General features: G+C 47.5%; 1 long non-coding RNA gene across 1 annotated transcript; it reads left to right on the top strand.

Moving 5' to 3' along the window:
• Nucleotides 1–3,937: 3,937 nt before the first annotated feature.
• LOC123445277 lies at nt 3,938–7,274 on the top strand. The gene is made up of 3 exons (XR_006631070.1): nt 3,938–6,391; nt 6,472–6,626; nt 6,803–7,274. It is a non-coding gene; the product is annotated as an uncharacterized LOC123445277 (long non-coding RNA).
• The last annotated feature ends 238 nt before the right edge of the window (nt 7,275–7,512 follow it).

The following is a 7,512-nucleotide window of genomic DNA, read 5'->3' as shown; positions in this document are numbered from 1 at the left end:
TACGCAAAGTTCGTTAATGCAGTTGTCCATTGCTTTGAGTTTACACTTTGGGTGGGGCTCGCAACTTAATATTAGCGAGATGTTCTGGATAGATATCTCAAGGTGGATGATTAGTAAGTAGATGCTGATGAATAAACGGTCTACTTTTCCTGGCATACTGTATATTACTTTTGAGCCTCTAACTTTCTAGTAGCATGATTAGCATTGCGGCGCGTTTATAATTCTGTCAATTGCCTAGCTGTAATTTGTTTACCCGAGCATAGTTGTTTATCGTCTTTTGAAAGAGAGACATCACTAGTGAACATCATGCGACTCAGGTCCATATTACCACCATTGCTTACACCTCCATCATTTACTACTTTATTTACTTTCCGTTGCAATCACTATTTCTACTTGTGTTTTTATCATTTGGAAACACAAAGGCCGGAGAGATTGACAACCTCTTTGTACTCGTTGGATGCAAAGTTATTTGTTGTGTGTGCAGGTCCACGTCTTCTACTAGCGCCAGAGCAGCGGACACCTACTTGTTGATCCCCGGAGTCCTCCTGGTTCGATAAACCTTGTAGTCCCCGTGTAAGGGAAATTTGTTGCTGAATACATCTCCACCTTCCACTTGGGGTAACCAACGAGGGGCGAGAAGTATATCCATCAACTCGTCATCAGGTACCGACAACATGGATTGCCTTCCTCATTACGCGTCAAGAGATCTCAGACTGACAAGTGCATCAAAAAGTGCGACACAATCTGGTGGAGAACATATGGAGGCTCAAGGCAACACCTAGTTCGATGTGTATTAATTTGTGTTCAAAATATGAGCTTGCTTCGTTGAGGTATTTGATTTGTATTGATATATGTGATGAACTATGTGATGAAAATTGTCCATTTATTAAAAGTGTTATGAATTTGTGTCGAAACTAAGTTCGAACTCAACAGCTTGGGGGGCGAACTTGGGGCGGCGACTGGGAGCCGGAGCATCCCCACGCCGAAAATAGCGTTGACTCGCTCCCAAGAGGCGCTATTTTTTGCCTAAAAATACTCTTCGGGGGCCGAACGGCTGTAGATGCTCTAAGAGTGTCACACGAACGAAAAAAATCTGACGTAACTAGCAGCTACAACATGAGCAATGGGGCAGCGCTGCCATGTCGTCCACCTAAGCAAAATAAAATAAAAAATAGGGCGACCGTTTACTTTTTCCTTGCCCAAAGCACTAGGTTGGGCTACCGTCTTCCTGTGACCCACCTAAGTGGACCAGAACACCCCGAAGTCTTGTCCCGTGTGGCGACACTCCTACTTCTTCCCCCAAAATTACTCGTGCAAAGTCTCCTTCTTCCTGCAAATCTCAAATTCGTTGTTAAATCGAGCTCTTCTACCCCCATGCCCAAATCCAGTACCCATCCACTTCAATTAGCCGAGAGGTGCCAGAGTCATAACGTTCCCTCAGCTTAGCCGTTGTATCTCGCCACGTGCCTCGGACATGGGCCACCACAACTGGATACAGGTTGCCACCGTCATAGCGCTACTCGGTGTGGTGCACCGGTGCCAGCGACGACTGCGGTCACTACACGCGGGTAGAGAAGCACAACTCTATCCTTTCTATACTATCTCTCTTTCTTGCCTTTTGCTTTCGTTTCACACCTTTCCCTCTCGAGGAAGCCAACTCTTCTGCAGGAAGCACCTTCCCTCTGCAAGCCATATCCTTTTCATCATATTGGCATCCGAGCCTAGCTGGCCTACGGGGTAGCAAGGCTGGAACTACGCATTGGTCACGCCCTTAAGGAGGAGAAAGAACACCCTACGCATTGCTAGGTGTGCCTTTTCACCATTTTTTCATCTTTGTTGGTGCAAGTTATCGATATGATTACTTTGGCGTGTTTAGTCTACATGTTGGGCACATCATCTTCTTTTACACATACATGGAATGACCATAAACAAAGGGATCAAGTCATACAAACGGATCACACTGCATCTTTGCTCTACTCAACCGGGGCGACCGGGACAATGCCCATGTCGCATGTACAAGTCTACACCGTTGCTCTTGAGATGTAGTATTAGTATGGAGGTAGTATTTTGCATGTGATGGTTGAGCCTTTGCCTAACCCCCGTTGTCCCGGCATCGGACATCGGACGCACATAAAAGGTTTACAATTTTTCAAAACCGTTTTCGTACTTTTTATTAAATGAGAGAGATAATATTTTTTCTTTTCTTTTATGAACAACGAAATATGATGCGGTATAGTCAATTCAATTCAACAAAAACACTACCCGTCCGTCCCAAAATGTAAGACTTGTTTTGACCCTGATGTAGTGTCAAAAAAACGTTTTACATTATGTGACATAAGGAGGAGTACTTGCTTTTGATGTAGTAAACCAGAGATAATTCCGTTAATAAAAACCAGCGATAATTAATTAGGATCGGGGCTAACACCGTGGGCATTCACAAAAAAAGAACGAGGGCAGAAGGGTAAATGTCCACACGCGGGCCCCCCGGACAATCCGTTGCGGTGGCAGGGCGCGGCGTCGGCTGCGTCAGAACGAGCCCGTGGCGGCAGGCGGGAAATCATGCCAGGCCGCACGCGCCATTCTTCTTCTTTGGGTTGGTTCAAATTCAAATTTTCGTCCGCCAAATTTTCGGCCTCCCTCGCGTTTTCCCGGTTTCCCACCGACCCCCGCCGAATCTGATCAGAATCACGCGCGAAACGTTTTCTCCGGCCCCCGACTCCCGCCACCCACCCCCCAGGCGAAATCCTCGTTCCTCTCGTGCGTGGCGGCGGCGGCGGCGCATCTACCGGAGAGAGAGCGAGAGAGGCCGCGAGATGTGAGCTCCCTCCTCCTATGCGTCGGTCCCTCCAGCAATGTCGCGCTGCTGGGATCTGGGGGAGGCTGGCGGCGCGGCTGGATCTGGAGGAGGCCGGCGGCGAAGCTGGGTCTTGAGGCGGCGCGCGTGGCCGGTGATTGATGGCTGGGCGGCGGCTGTATGCAGGTGGCTGGTGCGCGCATGAGCGCGGGCACGGCTGCGTCTGCGGTGCTGAGTTCGGCCTGTAGCAGGTCGCTGGATGCGTTTGTGCTCCATGCTGCGTGTGCGGTGCTGAGTTCTCTTCTTTGCAAGCAGCCTGTAGCAGAGCACCGTGAGTATGGCTTGGAGCAGAGCACCTTCAGTCTGGGGCTATTTGGCCCATAAAATATATCCTCTTCTCTTCTTCTTAAATACAATGCCATTTTTTGGTAGACAGATGCTACATAACTACCATTAACTATGTATTATGAGTGAGTACTAGAACCTAAATCTGCTGCTACAAATAAAATGGTTGAGGGCAGCGAAATAGAATGCCATAGTTCGACATCTTTTAGTTCCAGATACCAGTATTTTGTAGACAGATTGGTGTGCAGTTGAGTTGTTTTTCTTCACATGTTGGTTGAAGTATCATTTGTAGTAATGCGTTGTAGAGGGACAGAGATGCCTGCTGTAACGGGTCTTTCTTTATGTTCTAATACTTGCTGAAATTAGTATTTTAATGTCCAAACGCTAGCTGAATTGTTTCTTTATGTCAAAGTACTTGTTGTACTAATGGGTTTCATAATGTCAAATGTTTCCTGTATTTTTTTCTTTAAGCTCAAATACTTGCCGTGATTAGTATCTCAATGTCCAAACACTTGCTGAAACTCTTTCTTGATGTGATTATTGCCAGACTTGCCGTGAGCCTCCTGAATATTGAGCTATCTAGGGTTCTTCCAACCAAACCCCGGCGGCGCCCTCCTCCGCAACTCCACCGCCCCGGCGCCCGATGGCTCGTCTGCAAGGCCGTCCCTGACTGGCGACTCCCCAGCCTTTCCCTGTCTTAGCATGAAGAGCGCAGCGACGACGGCCGCTGTCGCCAGAGCAGAGGACGAGAGAAAAGCCAGGCCCTCGTGCGGTAACACCCCCTCCCCCCTTCACTTCCCGTGCGTCGTCATCGTCCTGGTGGGAGTTGCAGGATCGCTCACTCGGAAACAAAGGAGAGTTCACACGGGTTTGGTTTTGTTCATTCACAGCGATGTTCCCATTGTTCTATCTACCTCCACGGACGTTCCAAAACCTGCCATCTTTCGGCTAAACAATCTTCTGCTCTCAAACCCCTCCTTTATTCATCAAATCGTTCAAACTGGACTAGTGTGGGGCAGCGACACATGGCGTTGGGGTCTGCTGGCCGCATCTGCCTAAAACTTGGGTTGTTAACTCTAAATCTCCTCGACGGCTTGCCTCCAACTGCTCTATTGTTATTTTTGTCCTTGACAAAATTGAAGAAGGCCGCACTCTGTCCACCCTTGAGCTTAACCGACGCATTGCGGTGAAGGTTGCCTGGCATCGTCATAACAAGCTGCTGGCTGCTCACTGGCACCAACGAGCAAAAAACAGAGAATGCACTCTCAGGGACGAAAATTCAAGTTACATGCATGTGTGCGCTTCTGTTCGTTTTCGCAAAAATCAAATCCCTTGTCTGAATGTTGACGGATCGGAAGTGAATTCCCATAGAGGTAAGGCCGTTGTTCTTCATGACTATTTCAAAGCTCTCCTAGGTACACAATCTACCGTAGACATCAATTTTGACCTTCGGAATCTCTTGAACGGATCTCGGCTGAACCCTTCTCAAGCCCTCTCGCTCATTAGGCCCTTCTCATGGAAGAGATTAAATTTGCTATTCTTAGCATGAACGTTAACGCTAGCCTGGGCCAGATGGGTTTGGCCTAGCCTTCTTCAAGGTTAATTTGGATCTTGTTAAGAATGGTCTGTTAGACCTCATGCATGACTTTCACAACAGTTGCGCCGACCTCAAAAGGATTAACAAAGCCTTTATTGTTCTTCTTCCAAAAAAAATTGGTGCGACATCTCCTGATAATTTTCGTCCATTTTCACTCCAAAATTGTCTTATTAAGATTGCCTCTAAATGTCTAGCCTTCAGATCCCAACCCCTAATCCCCTTAATTTCATCATGACCAATCTGGTTTTATCAAAGGTCGATGTACTGCTGAAAATTTTACTTACGCCGCTGATATTGTTCAAACTTGTTTCAAGTGTAAGAAATCAGCAATTGTCCTCAAGTTAGACTTCCAAAAAGCATTTGATTCAGTGTCCTAGACGGCTCTGGCGGCTATTTTAAAAGCCAAAGGCTTCCCTTCGAGATGGTGTGATTGGATTCAAAATCTAAATCAGACCAGTCAGTCTGATGTGCTTCTCAATGGTAAGCCTGGACCATGGATTAGGAGACTCGACCTCCCCTTATCTTTTCATTATTGTCGCTGACGTCCTACAGCGCCTCATCCGGCAGGCATCCTCGAATGGCCTTCTATCTCACCCCATTGACTCGACCATCCACTGCCCTGTTCTTCAATACGCTGACGACACTCTTATCATTTTGCCTGCGGACCTTCGACAGCTTCAAACGCTAAATCTATTCTCCTTGAGTTCTCAAATGCCATTGGATTGGTGATTAATTTCCATAAGAGCACTTTCGCTCCTATTCATGTGGATCGGGACCTTGCCTCTGACTTAGCTTCTTTCTTTGGGTGTTCGGTAGCTTCCTTCCCCCAATCCTATCTTGGTCTACCCCTTTCCACTCACAAGCTAAACATTAAGGACTTCTTTTTCATCATCGACAAGATTGACCGGCGCTTGGCGGGCTGGCGAGGCGTGCTTCTAACCATCGCCGACCGCGCAATCCTGGTCCGGGCTGTTCTTAGAGCCTTGCCTATCAATCTTGTCTGGAAACCCATTGACCACTTTGCCCCGGCCATCTGGAAGAATTATGCATCCAATAAATGCAGAATCTTCCTTTGGCTGGCATGCAAAAATCGCCTCTTCACCAACGAAAGACGCTTCAACAGGGGCCTATTGGACTCCAACAGCTGCCTGTTTTGCACTGTTCCTGAACCAACGGGTCACCTTTTCCTCCACTGCAGCCATCTTCGCCCCCTTTGGTTGGAGCTGACCTCTCTGTCTGCTTCCCCTCCAACAGACCTCCGGCATCTCCGAGGACCGCACCTGGCCAACAAAGTCTGGCTCCACGGTCATCATTGCTGTCCTCCGGAATATTTGGAAAAGAAGAAACGCAAAGGTCTTCAGGGTGATCTGCAACCTATCCACCTCATCGCCCGCTCGGCGGCGGATGGCATCATGCTTTGGTCTAACATGTGCTCCAGTGAGCAGGCAATGACCATCCTTTGGGATTGGTGTATCATGTTGTTTCATTTATCTGAGAGATTGTAACCCAAATACATTGTACACTCACCCCCCCCCCCTCCGCCTCCTTTCCTGTGTAAATGTGCTTGATTTATTAATGGTTTGGTTCAGGCCGGCGTAAGCCCGCTGTAGCACCGTCAAAAAAATGATTGATGCTGCTGCGATAGGCCTGAAGAGGTTTGTACATTGTGCATGTTTGTATAGTTAGCCACACTCAGCTACATCGCGCTAACTAAGCTGTCTACACAATCTTGCAGTGGAAGGTAACATCGGGTGATGAAAGCAAAGAATTCATGACCTCCGTGTGGCAGAGAGAGAAGCAAGATAAGGCGGAAGAGGAGCTGTTCATCCGAGCTCCCGTAACCAAACATGAAAAATACATGGAGAAGCAGATGAAGAAGCAGCTTCATGGGTATGTTCCAGTATTCTCCAGCAGAGTTCATGGATTTTATCTTGTAGGACGGTGCACCCCATTATGAATTGAAGAACCCATCAGCCACATCATGATTTGGTCACTCTAAGCTGAGCTTGTCTCTTGGGATTTTTCGCTTTTACCCAACTTATGAACTGGCATGTTTCTGTGTACAGGTTACAAGTCCTAACTGAAGGATTCGGCCTCGGGATGAACATGCTGCTCGATGAAGAAATGGAAGACGACAGTGGTTCTAGCGAGCCGCGTAGACAGAGCGTGGGGCGGAGAAAACACCAAAAAGGCGGCAAGAGGAAGCGACACTAGTTCGGACCTGACAATAGTCCTGTGAAATTTTGCCATGTTCTCAGTCAAAAGCATGAATTTCGATACCACTAGAAACTGAACCAGTTGTGCACCATAGGAGTAGAGATGAACTTTGCTTAGAAGCAGCAGCAGTTTTGTGCATCCGCTTACACTGACGGCTACTTGTGTCCTTGAGACGATTGCCACATGTTTATCCTCAGTTGTTTGTCTGTGTTTTCTGGTTCCGACGCCTTCGAATCTGTGATGTGTATGAAAAGATGTTCTGTTGAGTATGAGAGTATGACCAGAGAACTGCAAAAAATGCACGCTGGTTGTTGATCCCAACATCGATTTCCATGTACAAATTAATCTGACCTTTATCATCCGTGGTCTGAATCATTATTGACAAAATCCACCATCTGTTAGATGTTCCATTTTCTAAATTGGTGCCGTGCCTTTTTCTACTACAAGGTTGCTGCTAAGAGGATGGCTGCTGGCAAGTGGGGTTGCAACAATGATCAATGGCCAGGCCTGCATTGTTCGTGATTTCATCCATAAGCACGCTGACTTTTGCCCAGAGCTG

The sequence above is a fragment of the Hordeum vulgare genome, chromosome 3H (genome assembly GCF_904849725.1).
Source record: "Hordeum vulgare subsp. vulgare chromosome 3H, MorexV3_pseudomolecules_assembly, whole genome shotgun sequence".
NCBI classification, from domain to species: domain Eukaryota; kingdom Viridiplantae; phylum Streptophyta; class Magnoliopsida; order Poales; family Poaceae; genus Hordeum; species Hordeum vulgare.
This window is presented reverse-complemented; position numbering and strand designations above follow the sequence as displayed.